This window comes from Tenrec ecaudatus, chromosome 18, assembly GCF_050624435.1.
Source record: "Tenrec ecaudatus isolate mTenEca1 chromosome 18, mTenEca1.hap1, whole genome shotgun sequence".
In the NCBI taxonomy this organism is placed as follows: domain Eukaryota; kingdom Metazoa; phylum Chordata; class Mammalia; order Afrosoricida; family Tenrecidae; genus Tenrec; species Tenrec ecaudatus.
Genome location: NC_134547.1, coordinates 1,027,452 through 1,042,975, shown reverse-complemented (window position 1 = coordinate 1,042,975; position 15,524 = coordinate 1,027,452). Strand labels below are relative to the sequence as shown.

General features: G+C 44.7%; 1 pseudogene; it reads right to left on the bottom strand.

Moving 5' to 3' along the window:
* Positions 1-2,784: 2,784 nt before the first annotated feature.
* LOC142432511 (vomeronasal type-1 receptor 4-like) lies at positions 2,785-10,037 on the bottom strand (annotated as a pseudogene).
* Positions 10,038-15,524: the final 5,487 nt, after the last annotated feature.

The following is a 15,524-nucleotide window of genomic DNA, read 5'->3' as shown; positions in this document are numbered from 1 at the left end:
TTCTATGCCCAAGTCTGGCAGATCCTGGAAGTGTGATTTGAGTTCAGAGTCAGATGATCCTGGGTAGACATACAAGGTGTGTGCTGCTCTCTTGATGGTGCGTGAAACACCATGCTTCCCCATCACCACTCCTTGCCACTCATAAGAATGATTAAACAGTGGGAGCAGGCCAATAAACTGTTCTGTGAATAGAAAAAAATGATAAAACGTGTGTTTCTCTCTCTTTTTTTTTAATTTTAACAATTTATTAGGGGCTCATACAATTCTTATCACAGTTCATACATATACATACATCAATTGTATAGAGCACATCTGTACAGTCCCTGCCCTAATCATTTTTTTCTCCTCTTTTCTTTTTTTACATTTTATTAGGGACCCATACAACTCTTATCACCATCCATACATATACATACATCAATTGTATAAAGCACATCCATACATTCCCTGCCCCAATCATTCTCAAAGCATTTGGTCTCCACTTAAGCCCCTTGCATCAGGTCCTCTTTTTTTTTTTTCCCTCCCTCCCCTTTCCCCCCTCCCTCATGTGCCCTTGGTAATTTATACCTCGTTATTTTGTCATATCTTGCCCTATCCGGAGTCTCCCTTCCCCCCTTCTCTGCTGTCCCTCTCCCAGGGAAGAGGTCACATGTGGATCCTTGTAATCAGTTTCCCCCTTCCAACCCACTCACCCTCCACTCTCCCAGCATCGCCCCTCACACCCTTGGTCCTGAAGGTATCATCCACCCTGGATTCCCTGTACCTCCAGCCCTCATTTGTACCAGTGTACAGCCTCTGCCCTATCCAGTCCTGCAAGGTAGAATTCGGATCATGGTAGTTGGGGGGAGGAAGCATCCAGGATCTGGGGGAAAGCTGTGTTCTTCATCGGTATTCTCTCTCTTTTTGAAGAACATTTTTTAACAGTAAATTAGGCGAGGCTCTGCTAACCATGAGGTAAGCAGTTCTAAACCACTAGCCGCTTTCAGGAAGACCCACGCTGCTTTCTACTCCCTTAAAGAATAACAGTCAGAAAGTCACAGGGGCAGTTCTACCCCGTCCTATTGAGTCGCTCTGAGTCGGATGGCTATGGTTTTGGGTTTATATTTCAGATCCTCAATTTTGTATTCAACAGTTTAAACTACTAATCAACTCCCTCCATAGTTTACCCTCCCCCTGAGCCTTGATTTCTCTTCTCCCTGTGATGGACTGCTATTTTCTATTTCACCTGTGAACACCAGACCACAGTCTAGCCTTATCGTTCCTCGCTCGACATTCCCCCTCCTGTGTCAATCTACAGTCTATTCACTTCAATATGCGAGTCCTTATCTTGTCTTTGTTTTTATTTTACTCATATCAGTGGTCTCAGATAATATTTGTGCTTTTGTGATTGACTAATTTCACTCAGCATAATGTTCTCCCCTCACTGCCATCGAGTTGATGCCAATTCACAGTGCCGCTAGAGAACTGGGTACATCGCCCCTGAGTTTCCAAGACCATAACTCTTTATGGGAGTAGAAAACCCCATCTTTCTCCTTCAAAGTGGCTTGTGGTTTTGAGCTGCTGACCTTGAAGTTAGCAGCCCAATGTGTAACAACAAGGGCTCCTTTTTGGGGTAACACATTGGGGTGCTAACTGCCCTGGTAAGCTGCCTCATGATAAACATAGAAACCATTGACATTCTCGAGGATTTCAACATATGTGAATCCACAATCAAAGCTCATGGAAGCAGCAGCGAGAAGTCCTACAATGTATTGCATGGGGTGTATCTGTGGGGACTAAGGTACACCTGACCGAAACCATGGTACTTTCAATTGTCTTACATGCATGCAAAAGGGTGGCAAGAGATAAGGAGGACCAAAGAACAATTGATTTATGGTGTCAGTGAAAGAAAGCGTTTGAATTATGGTGTTGGCAAAGTGTATTGAATGGACTTGCAAAAAGAATGACGACGTCTATCTGTCCTGGAAACAGTACAGCAAGGATGTCCCAGATGGTGAGAGTTCATCCCACATGCATTAGACATGATATCAGAAGAGCCAAGGTCCTTGGGATTGACCTCATGCTGGATGGCGTAGAGGGAGAACCAAAAGGAGATGGTTTTGCCTAGTAGCTGCGTCAAAGTGCTATAGCAGCAACAATTGTGAGGGCTGCAGAGGAGCAGGCAGTGTTTCATTCTCTTATACACAGCATTGTTGAGGACAGAAACCAACTTGATGGCGCCTAACAATGGAGTCTCATACTGGAAACATTTCGGGACAGCTAACCCCAGCAGATTCTTGAAGAGAATTCTGACATAAGTTTAGTGACTACTACTTTCTTCCCTTAGAAGCCCGCACTGACAATAATTGTAGACATGCCAGAATTCTGTTCAATGACTTATGGAAAGGCCCTACCTATTGGTGCAATGGTTAAGCATCATGCTGCTAGTAGAAGGGTCGGTGATTTGAACCCACCCCTTGAGCTTGTGGAAGTAAAGAAACCTCGTGATCCGTCTCTGTCCAGCCAGCAGACTAGAGAACCCTGTGGGGCTGCTCTTCTGTACTCTACAGCATCCCTCTGATACAGAATCCACTCGATGTTGCACAGCAAAAATTACAGCAAAATTTGGTGAAGTAATTGTTTTTAAATCTTTGTCTGAATGGATAACTCCAAAATGTCTATACGACTGTTATTCATCTCTCACATGCAACTGTGTACTGGGTTATAAAGTCTTGATACACAGGATACATTAAGATCATAAAGGACATAAGAATAAATAAGTTCATAAGCAGCCATTATGAGAAGATATTAATCCAACTCCTGTTGAGGGGAGCTGATTTTACTCCTCCGCACAGCAAAGATGAGCCTGTAGATCTGAGCATCTCGGCTGAGCAGCACAAAGGAGCTGCAGGTGGGAAAACACGCTGCCACGAAGGTGGTGATTTTGAACAGCCTCCCATTTTTAACATCGGCGAGCACCATGTAAACTGCCAAGATGGAAGAGAGAGAGTAAAAGGAGACGAATAGGCTTACCAGCGCCAGGGTTGTGTGGCGGCTCTGGTCTCGAGGGAGGCTTTCGGAGAGAGGTGACTCATATATGTGCTGGACTCGCTGCTGATGCCTGTGCAGAAAGAACACCATGGACCCACTGGACCAGACCATGAGTCCCAGAAACATGAAATCCATGGAAGCAAGCAGGAGAGCGTACAGCAGTACAACAACTGATGGCTTAACTGCAGCAGAACAGTAATCAAAGAGATTTGTGATGGTGGTATTTCTGCTAGGATTTGGTCCAGTGACCAAAAGAGGAGTCACCACATGGATCAGAAAATTGAGGAACCAGCAGGAATAACAAGAAGAGACAATATGCTCTGAGGCTCTTCTTTTGAGCTCTGTCCACTTGGTTGCAAAGAGGTTGATCATGATGGCCTGGAAGCCACTCAGGAGGCAGGTGGTACAGAGGGAGGTCCTGCAGGCCAACTGGTGAAGGTAGAAGAGGAGTTTGCAGCCCACATCATCCAGGGGCTCTTTCAACCCCAGAGCTGCCATGGCCTGAGGGACTCCCTTAGAAAGAAGCACCAAGGAGTTAGCTAAACACAGGTGACTGAGAATCAGGTTGGTAGGCTTGAGGTTGTGTTGAGAAAGTAACAAGTGTAAGTGAAGACCTAAAAGTGAGGCATTTCCCAGAAGCCCAGCACCAGTCTGGAGGAGAAAGACAATCCCAAATGCCAAGTCCATGGGCTGCTGGTTAGAGGTTTAATATTTTCCTCAGACTCTGAGAAACCTGGAAAGAAAGGAAAAAGCATGTGTAATCTGTACTTGTTTTGAATCTGTAGAAGATGAGTCACAGCCATCTACGGAGTCATCTGACCGAAGATTTCAGGTGTAGTATCATTTCACACAACTTGACCAATAAACAACATCATGGTAAGCTCTTAGAGCCAGACAAGATGCTCATGGCAGCCACAGTCAAGGAGTAAGGACCACTAAAGAAAATTGAGGCAACTGGACATCCCCTTACAGAAGGGTCGCAGGGAGGAGACGAGCCAGTCAGGGTGCAGCATAGCAACAAACAATGAAGCATACAACTTTCCTCTAGTTCTTTAATGCTTCCTCCCCCGCCCCCCACTATCATGATCTCAATGCTACCTTACAAATATGGCTAGACCAGAGGATGTACACTGGTACAGATAAGAACTGGAAACAGGGAATCCAGAACAGATGATCCCTTCAGGACTAGTGCTGAGAGTGGCGATACTGGGAGGGTGGAGGGAGAGTGGGGTAGAAAGAGGGAACTCATTACAAGGATCTACATATAACCCCCTCCTGGTGGATGGACAACAGAAAAGTGGGTGAAGGGAGACATTGGACAGTGTAAGAAATGACAATAATAATAGTTTATAAATTATCAAGGGTTCTTGAAGGGGGGCATGGAGGGAGAAGAAAAATGAGGAGCTCAAGTAGAGACCAAATGTTTTGAGAATGATGATGGCAACAAATGCACAAATGTGCTTGACACAATGGATGTACGTATGGATAAGATTATATGAGCCCCCAATAAAGTGATTTTTAAATAAAGAAAGAAAATGGATACATTTCTATTATGGTGTTGGTGAAGAAATTTGGATTTGACATAGACTGTTAGAAGAACAAACATATCTGTCTTAGAAAAAGTACAATATGTCAGAATGCTCCTTGGAAGAGAACATGGAAAAACTCTAATACTATATCTGGGTAATAATGGTCAAATGAATGTTTAGAATGAGTCCCGGGATAGTTCAAATGGTGAAGCACTCAACTACTAGGCAAAAGGTTGGTGGTTCAAACCTACACAGAGGTACTTGGGACTAGAATGGAGAACTATTCAGAAAGATCATAGCTTGAAAACCCCATGGAGTTGTTCTACTCGGAGAAAATTTGGGTGGAGAGGGAATCATTCCTTTTATTTCTACCAGACTAGTCCCAAGTGTGTGGCTTACTCCCACAGGCTCTGCTCCATCCACTCTACTTTGAGAAGGCAGCACCTCCCTAGGCACATTTTGAGTGCCTTTGTCTTGCGACGGTCATCTTCAGGCACTGTCTTCCACAAGGTTCTGCTTTTGTTCACTAGGTTTTCAGTAGCTGACACCGGTTAGGTGTTATCCATGGGGGTCTTAAGGGTCTAATTGCTCTGAAGTGTACAGTCTATCCTATTCACTTTGGGGGGCTCTGCTGGTATTTGAAATACCATCCCCATAGCTTTCGGAATCACAGCAACACACAGCCACCACAGTATGACAAACTGACAGACAAGTGTTGGGGAAAAATATAAATATATATATAGCAGACCAAATTAAAATTTCCAGTTAAAAAGCTGACAAAGGAATGGGAGAAAAAGTGATGAAAGTGAGAGAGGAGGGTGGGTTGGAAAGGGGAAACCGATTACAGGGATCTACATATAACCTCCTCCCTAGGGGATGAACAACAGAAAAGTGGGTGAAGGGAGACGTCGGACAGTGTAAGATATGACAAAATAATAATTTATAAATTATTAAGGGTTCATGAGGGAGGTGGAGTGGGGAGGGAGGGGAAAGAAGAAGGAGCTGATACCAAGGGCTTAAATAGAAAGCAAATATTTTGAGAATGATGAGGGCAACAAATGTACAAGTGTGCTTGACGCAATGGATGGATGGATTATGATGAGTTGTATGAGCCCCAATAAAGTGATAAACAAAAAAAGAAAGAGGGGGGAAAGAGAGAGAGAGAAATGCAATAATTAATTCTAAGGGAGACTAATTGAAAGTTTGACAAATGCACTAGTACACTCAATCCTATTGTTTTACTCCTACATTTCTCCTTTCATCACAACTTTATTTACTTTTTCTAAAATGGAATTGAAGTAGCTTCATCTTAGAGACCATCAAGGATGATACTGAAAAGTGCAATTCCATCAATTAGTAGTGCCTTGTGCAGAGAGGCTGAGGGAGAAATATAAGGCGAGGTGCTCCTGTAAGAATCTACAGCCTGGGAAACCCTGCAAAGGGTCATTGTGAGTCAGAGTGCACTGGATGGAAGTGGTTTGGTTGGGCACTTACAGAAGGGGGTGCAAGCTATTGGCCCTCAACTGCTAATCTAAATGTTGTGGTTGAACCAATCCAGATAGCCAAGAAACTACCATAGAGCAGTTCTACTCTCTAACACCTAAGGTAGCCACGAACTGGAATCAACTGAATGATAACTGACAACCACTTGCTAACAGACCAGAAAATAAAAATAAATATCCATGCAATTGTCACCTAGACACTGAGAATTTACTACTAATTTTAGGTGTCAATAATTCTATTATATCTACATCTCACACACAGAGGAATACTAACAACTGGTCACACTGAACCTATGTTAGAGCTTAAATTCTGAGCACCAGGTTTGCAGAAGGCTGTGGATAGCAGTGAGAGCCCCAAGTCCATTTGCAGAGTTCCTGCCTAGATTAAACCTCCATCGGATTCCTGCTGACCATTAACCAGGGATGGGAACAATCTTGTTCTCAGGCAGAGTACTTTGGAAACTGGATGATCTCTATCCCCTTAGCCAGTCCACGGAGGAGGCATCTTCCTTAGAGTGTAATCTAAATGGAACTCACCTTAATGAGGCAGGAAAGTTATGAGTCATGTCCTGACTACCTTGGTGACAAGGTCCTGGACCAATCTTATGAGCTCTTCGTATGTCCCTATTATGGTTCCATTTCCACTTCTGTAGTCCCACCTGTAACTATGACGTAGTCATCTGCCACCAAATATGCTTCTTTGAGAGCTTCCTTTACCCTCCATGTCCCTTTGAAGACTCCAAATCCCAGCAAACTTTGGGTGCTATCATGACCTCACGCTAATGATCTTTCTCATCCAGATGATGTGTCCTTGTCATGTCTTTGCACTAATTAAGCCTTAATAAATGTTCTTCTTAAATTACCTTTGAGATCCGGGGGTCTCCTTTATACCCTAAAATCACACAGAAGATAAATAATTTAAACATCTGTTTCCAAACAGATCATCGGCATTCATTGCAAATGTAAATCAGAACATGATATTCTGGGTGTTAGAGAGAGAAATCAGGCCTGACCTAACCCTAGCCTAACACACGTTGCACAATATCCTTTCTTTTCCATATACCAAACACACCACTAAAATCCACTGATACCATCTGCAGTCGCCGACCTGTGGGTGGCTTTTTTTTCCTTCTGTTTTTTTGTTGAAGTGGTTCACTTGTTCTCACCAAACAGACTCAGAGCACAGGACTCAGAATTGCAGAGAAAGCAGACAGTAAATGGTGTACACAGCACAAAACACAGAGATAACAGTAAGAAAAGCCGCTGGATGAAAAAAAATTAAAGAAGACAGCTGGAGATATGGCAACAAATGTAAAAAGATCAGATTAAGTAAAGTGATAAAGACCAACACATATCAATGGATAGCAAAGAGAGCAGGCCAATGGGAATATTGCTTCTGAGAAAGAAAAGACAGATACAAGCTTACATATGAGTAATGACTAACAGGATATTAATATTTAATGGGAGACCACCAGTAACTCATAAGTTGTGGTTAATTTTTTCTTGTTTATCCACAAACACAACACTATCCATATGTAAAGGGTTTATGAGTCAGAAATCACCTCAAGTGCAGACTGAGAGCCTGACTTTACTCTGGTAAAGGCAGACATGGAAGCACCACCCCAATTTAGAAAGACAAGAGGCACGAAACGTCAGGAGATCGTGGTCTAATGGCCCCTGGAAACGGTAGGTATAGATAATTTCCTAATAATCATCGCAACAGCTGCTTTAGAAGATCAACTGTCCTGTGATCATTGTGAAAACCTGGTCCTCTCTTTCTGCGACATCGCAAAGTCCAAGTAGTCGCTGCCTGTGACCATTGGAAACACCTGCTCTGCTACCTTGTCTATGGAAAGTCATCTTTCTTGATTTCACTGGATTTTGAAGCAGCTCAGGGAGGAAACTGGGCTGTTATTCTGTAGTCGCTTGCAAGAATTAACGGAATTTCTGGAATCACCCTGGTCTCTGTCTTCGGCTGACACAGTGACAGGCTTCTCAGACCTCTTGGAACCGGCAACAATATTGGTTTCCAAAGATTCAGAGGATTAAAAGGACATGAAAGCACAAAAGAACTTGTCACAAAAGCAAGCTTGTTCTCAGACTAATACAGCAAAGTTATGGGAGGGACTCCAGGAGCGGACCAGGACCATGACTGGGACAAGGACATTCGACAGAAGTTTACAGGACTGGTGCACGGCAGGCCTTGTGACCAAGGCAGGCTGGGCATGACTCCTGATTATGTGGCCCTAGAAGGGTAATTTCTATCAAAGGAAAAACCCACACTAGCTCATAACGTGGACTAACCCTCCTTGGGCTAGCTATGTGTGGTAGGGGTGTGGTAATCCACTTGATAATGTTCCTATATACACGAGTATAAGCCGACCCAACTATCAGCCGAGGCACCTAATTTTACCACAAAAACTGCATTAAAACTGTGCTGGAAAAGTTGGCTTATACTGGAGTATATATGGTACTCTGTATGAGGGAACACTGTTCACATTCCCAGGGAGTGGCCAGAAGGTAGTCAGTGGAGGCTTAATTCATGTGGGGGTTCTCTGCAAATGTTGGACTTCCTGGGACTCAGCATTTAAGGTCTCATACAGACTTAGGGAGGAGATAGATGTGTCCATATACACAAGTGAGTTTACAGGGACTATTTTTCCATATTGCATCCATCCTCCGTCAATTCCTCCATTCATCATGAATTAATTTTAAATTGCAATTCATTTCGATGCAGCATGCAGACAGACATCAGCCCACTTTACCCACATAAGAACATATATCACAAACTAGACGGCAATGTTGTATCAATGTTTGGGGCTACATCTACACGGTTGCTGCTGCTGTCCTCTATAGTGTCATGACCTATAGTGTGACCCCAGGTACAACAGAACAAAACATGGCCTAGTCCTGTGCCATCCTCCCAATTGTCACTACATTTGAGTCTGTTATTGTAGCCACCATGTCAACCCACCTCATCAAAGGTGTCATCGTGGTTATGCCTTGGTCTTCAAACTACAAGGCTGGCAGTTCAAGAACCACCATCTGCTCTTCTGGGGAAAAAAATCCCAAACAGGTCTTTCTACTCTCGGAAAGAGTTACAGTTTCAGAAACTCACCAGAGCATGGAGCAGTTCTACCCTGACCCACAGGGTGGCCATCGGCAATCAATTTTTTGGCAGTGAGTTTGGGTTGGGCTCTCCTGGTAACATGCCCAAAGTACATGAGATGAAGTCTCCCCATTCTCACTTTTAAGGAGCACTCTGGCTGTACTTAGTCCAAGGTGGATTCGTTTGGTCTTCTGGCAGTCCATGAAACTTTCAACTCTTCACCAACACTGCAGTTCGAATACATTCAGGCATCATGTGCCTCCTTTATTCAAGCTCTCTCTTTCACATGCATAAGAAGATGACTGCAAATATTGTGGTAAATCTTAGTGGAACCATGTGATGAGATGTAAGAAATGTGTACATCTGTTTAACACCCATCCAGCAAGGTATAAGGAATATCAACTTGCTGAGAATGTCCCCTCATGGCCCTTTGAGGTGCGCCATATTCCCAACTCCCAGAATCTGCTGGTGAGTTTTAGTCTTGTCTGTTCTAGAATGTCATTTAAGTTGAATCATATTGTCAAAGTCTTTTGTTCAAAGTTACCTTTAATTCGTGTCATATTATAGGATAAATTCTGTTCAGTGTATCCATTTTTTCATTGTTTCCACTATTGTTGTGTCCCATTGTATCAATACCCTAGTATTGGATTAGCCTTTCCCATGTTGATGAACCTTGGAATCAGTTCCTGTATTTGACTATTATAAATAAAGCAGCTATTTCCATTTTCACATAAATGGTAGATGGTAGATAGATTTGTTGGGTCAAACGGTAGAAGAGGAAACTGCCAGAGGGTTTAATCTCTGATGGCATCTTTTTACTTTCCCGCTGCAGAGTACCAAAATACCAAAGTTCCATGTTCTCACCAACATGTCCATATGCAATTTAATGTTTAGCATTCTGATGAGTGTGTATCAGCAATTCACTGTGGCGTAAAATTGCATTTCCTTGTTAATTAATGAGTTTGAGCACTTCCTAAAAAGTGTTCTTGGATCATTCACACATCTTTGTGAAGCTACTCCAACACTTTTGCCTACTTTCATGTTCTTATGTAAATAATTTAGTTATTGGACGATGTTAGGTATTCTGGATACTAGTACATTGTGTTTCTTTAATTTTTCATTTAGCTTTTATTTTCTGTCTTATTTTTTGGGAGTGTATTTATGAAAATATGACAGAGGTGGTATCTGATCTCACACCTCACAAGTGGGAAAAGGAATCAAGATCAATAGCTTATGGTTGATTTCCTATTAGGCAGAGGTCAGGCACACTAACACCCTCTATTAGTGTTCCCAATTCTGATACCAACCACCACTCCCCTAGCATGCTTCTCTTGGTTTGGGTGTTTTTGTTGTTGTTCTCATTGTTTTGGATTTTGGGTATGTTTTGTTTTTTTTTCTCAATTTTTACACAGAACTCATAAACCACACTCACAGTTACAGGGTTTACAGGCTACACTTCAGATTCAGTGCAATGATAAAACTTATATACAAAAGGGATAGCCAAAAGTTGGATCATGGGGGTTCCTGAAGCATAGACACTCCAGGACCCGGAACATTATAAGGGGCAAGCTTAAATACATTCCCTGCACATAGGCTGCAACACCAGGTTTCACACAAAGGGACAGGTCACAGTTTGAAGGTTTACAAAGAAGCATTAACACATCAGCCAAGTAATTCACAACCAGAGGGGAGGATGAGGCTGGGAACATAAAGTAACTGATAAGTTTGCAGACTACTGCCTCCTGCAGCTTTAATCAGGGAACAGGAGTCAAGTGTCTGTTTACTTCGGGCAGAGGCAGGCCAGCCATTGCTTCATCAGCTCCCATGGCTGATCCATCAGCACACTCCCACAGGCCCTGAACCATGTAAGGTGGTGGCCCTGTCCTGTTTGTCTAAGAAGCAAACAACTTTCCCCCACAGTTCAGGAATGCTCAAGATCATTCTACACTTAAGACAAGCTCTTCTCAGTTACGTCTGCAGAAAAGCCTCTCTGGGGACCCTGGAGCCTCTGCCCAGCTCAGGCAAGTGTCACAAAGCCCTTTTAGCTCTGCTGAACCAAGGGTTCAAGCAGAAAGCAAATGTTTTGAGAATGATAATGGCAACAAATGTACAAGTGTGCTTGACACGATGGATGGATGGATTGCGATGAGAGTTGTACAAGCCCCAATAAAATGATTTTTTAAAGAAAAGAAACATTAAAAGGTTGATATATGAATTTTAACACTATAAAGATTACGGAAAATATTAAAATTCCTTGAAAAATACCAACTAACCAGGATTAATTCAGAGAATCTAAATATTTGCCTATCTGTTATAGACTCCGAATCATACCAAGATGACTTCACTATACCAAACACTTAATAATCCTAAATCTATGGAAATTATTTTAATATATGAGAATAGAACACATTCCAGCAAATTTTATTAGGTTAGCTTTATCTGCTATCAAAGCCAGGCAATGGTATAAAAACCTCACAAAAATATAGACATGACTAACATAGACCAAATTATTTTAGTAGGAAGTTAGCAAATTTGATATATAACTGAATGATTGCAAATTGGAAGCTAAAAGGAACAGACTATACTTGACACCACCAACACATAAATAATTTTGACAAATTTAACAAAAATATGTTCCAGACCTATAAACAAAGTTGCAGAGCACTGCTGCGATACATTAAAGAGGTATAGACAAATGGAGATACATATCAAAGTTCCTGAATCTGAAGCCATACATATTAATTATCTCTACTATAAATGACATTGGTGCAACACAATCCCAATCTCTCAACATTCTTTTTTGGCAGACATTGACAAAAGGATATTATCTGTTTCCTTATAGAATTACCACGTGAGATTGTATCCATTTATTTTTTCAATACGCATACTGGGTAAATGATCCTTAATTGAGATTCCTGAGATTAGGAAGAACAGGAAGGTGGCTGTTCTCTTTGCTCAAGAACACTCCAGCCAGAACCAAGTTTGCTGACGCAGATTCTGTAGGCGCCCCAGGGTTTTCCAGGCCGTAATATATCTACAGAAGCAGGTCACCAGGTCGTTTTCCCATGGAACCAGGAGCTCCCGGTTCGAGGAGCCAACTTTCAGATCGCCACCGAGTGTTTAACCAGTGCGCCACCGGGGCCTCTGACAGAAACATACACATATACCATAAAATAAATGGGCGATGATAATATATCATTTATTTCGGGTTCAGGGGGGTGGTAAGGTTGGGGAGGGAGCTGATATCAAGGAGTTCAAGAAAAAAGAAAAAAAATTTTTTTAAAGAAAACAGATTGTAAATGATGATGGCAACAATTGCACAACTAGGTCTGGTCTAATGGAAGGGCGGGTTGTAAGAGCTTCCCCATAAAACGTTAAATCGTAATCATCATAAAAGAAATGGGCGAGAGTTCGGTCCTCGTGAAGTCCCCCAGCCCCTGTAAGGTGGGGCGGTGGGGACACTCAGCAGGTGCGCCCGGGCTCGGGGCGGCCCAGGGTCGGCGTGGAGGAAGCCCGAGGCGGCAGGCGCAGCCCCGCCCCCGCAGCACCCCCCGCAGCTTTTCGAAGTGGCGGCCGTCCGCCCGGGCCCCGCCCTTCACACCTTGGCCCAACCTGCTGCCAACGGCGGCCTGGGAGTGACCAGGAAGTCCCCTGAGGCCTTGCATCAGAAGCCAATCGGAAGACCTCGGCGGCTACTACCTACAACCTACAGCCCATTTCCGGAGCCGGGGGTCAAAGGTGACTTCCGGAAGGGGCGGGCCGACGCTGGGGCCCCGCGGCCATGTTCGCGTCCTTTCTCCCGGCACGGGCTGGAGTATCTTAGTGGGTCAAGGCCACGTGTAGCCAGCCGGCTATTAAGTTCCCGGGCTCTGCGCCTCGCCCACCCTTTCCGCGAACGCAGCGAACAGACGACCCCAGCCTGGGCCGCAGGGTCGCCATGGCCCCGCCACCCCCCAGCGCCGCCGGGCCCCAGGTGAGGGCGGCCGTGTCCGCGTTCACCCCGCGCCTGGGGCCGCCCGCCGCCACCGCGGCCCTCGGACCCCCTTCATCCCCCGCGCGGCCCAGAGCGCACGTTCCCCGCCCCCCAGGGGGAGAAATGAGGAGACCCAGCATCCCCTGGCCGCGGAGCAGCCAGCTGCAGTCCGTGCCCCTTCCCTCGCCACAGCGTCGATCAAGGCCTCTGCGGCGCACACTACTCCATGGAGTAGCGGAAGAAATGCCTGGAGAGCTACTGGCCTCCCCAGCCGGCCGATGAAACCACTCTGAACGATCACGCCGGACCCAAGACCGGGTTTGCAGGCTCTGTTAGGGGAGAGTGGCAAGGTCTCCCTTTATGAGCCTGTGGCGAGAAAAACTGCAAGCACAGGGGTACTTGGCCGGTAGCCATGGGCCAAAACAATAGCACAACCTTAGGAGGTGAAGCGGGAAGGTGAGCCAGGTGGGGCCGGTTTGGGTGGCGTGACTGTTGGAAAAGTCACTCCTGTAAAGTCCCAGCTGACATGAGTTTGAGCTTTCATAATCGTCGTCTTCTATACAAATCCTAGCCCGATCGAGCACAAGTCTGCCCCGACACGTGGGCACATCCGTGCGATCGGCCTGAGTCGTAGTCGAGACCCCAAGGCAAGTGATGGAGGAGGCTTAGTAGCTCAACTGTTAAGCACTAGGCTGCTAACTGAAACGTTGGAAGTTTGACCCGCCCAGTGTCTCACTGGAGAGGCGATCTGCTAACAGAAAGATTACGTTCAAAGGAAAAGCAAAATTTCACAGTCGTTAAGTCGATTCTGGTTCATAGTGGCCAGTTAGGACAGAGTAGAACTGCCCTGTGGGTTTCTGAGACTTAAAATCTTTACAGGGGTAGAAAGCCTCTTCTTTCTTTCACCTCTCCTGGTTAGCAGCAAAATACATAGAAATGGCTCCTGGCAAGTTTATATGACAGAATATAAGGGACCTTTAAAAAGTTAACGGAAACATCTTTCCATTTCACTTTACAAGTATTTGGAAGCCCCTCCCTCATAGAGCCTTTCCATAAGATTTGCTAGCCTGTAATCCTTATAGGTGATTGCCTGGTGTTTTTTCCCCAGAGCTACTGTTAGGTTTGAACTCCTGACCTTAACCATTTTGTCACCCTTGGTTCTTAAACTTTAAATTGTGGGTAAAAAGTTCAATGTAGGACTGACTCAGTGAGGATCAGTGAGATTAAGCTGTTTCTGTTGTCGGTTGTTGGACTTGCTATCATTTCCCCTTTTTGTCTGATGTCTCAGAGCACTACTCTGCCCAGTCCATTTGGGATGCCCCGTATGTCTTTCGGAGAAACCTCTCCCACTGAAGGCTTTCCTGCCAGCCACAATTACATGGTGTCCAAAGACAATGGCTACCACACCATTGTACCAGCACAGACCCTTGGGCCTGGGTGGGCAGAGGAGGTGTGGCTCTGATCTGGGCCATCATTCTCTGCACCTTTACCAGTGGCTGGTGAGTAACCACTTCTAATCGCATCAGACAATCCCAAAGCAATTCTTGACTTTTCAGGTGTCATTGACCTTCAAGGATGTGGCTGTGACTTTCACAAAGGATGAGTGGGCCCAGCTGAACCTAGCTCAGAGGATCCTGTATTGGAAGGTGATGTTAGAGACTCGTGGGCTCCTAGTCTCACTGGGTAAGGTCTTACCTCTCACTTGTGTGAGAGGCCCACCTCATTGTGATTCCTGGCTGGCCACTGAGGCCGCAGGAGCTGCTTTGCCTGTTCCTGCTGGTCTTCTATCTGGAACTGAGATCCTTGAGAAAGAAGCAATAGCCTTTCTATAGCTCCCAAAATAATCAAGCCTGCCTCTGAGCTGCTTATTTCAGAATCTCCAGGAAGGGCACTTAATAAGCCCAGTCTATTTTAGTCCGGTGTCCCCACAAACCAGGTAGCAGGGGTCAAGAGTGCTGGTCTGCTCTCCAAAAATGGGTGAGTCAGGCTGCTCCCTTCCAGTGAAGGCATTCCATCTCCCAACCAACAAAACCCATTTCTGTTGATGCATTTTAACTCACAGCAGTCTCAGAGGAGAGCGTTGCCCTACAGGGTTTCCAAGAGTGTAATATATTTTTTTTTTAGTGTAATCTTTATGAAAGCAAAATGCCACATCTTCCGTTGGTGTTTTTGAACCACTGACTTTTTGTTTAGCAACTCAGTGCTTAACCACTGCACCACTAAAAACCAAACCCATTGCCATCGAGTCAGTGCCAATTCATAAGGACCCTATAGAGCCAATTAGAGGCCCCCCTTTGGGAAGACTATAAATTTTTACACGAACAGAAGTTCTCCACTGTTGAGTAGCTGATGGGTTTTAACTGCTGAAGCAGCCCAACAGCCAC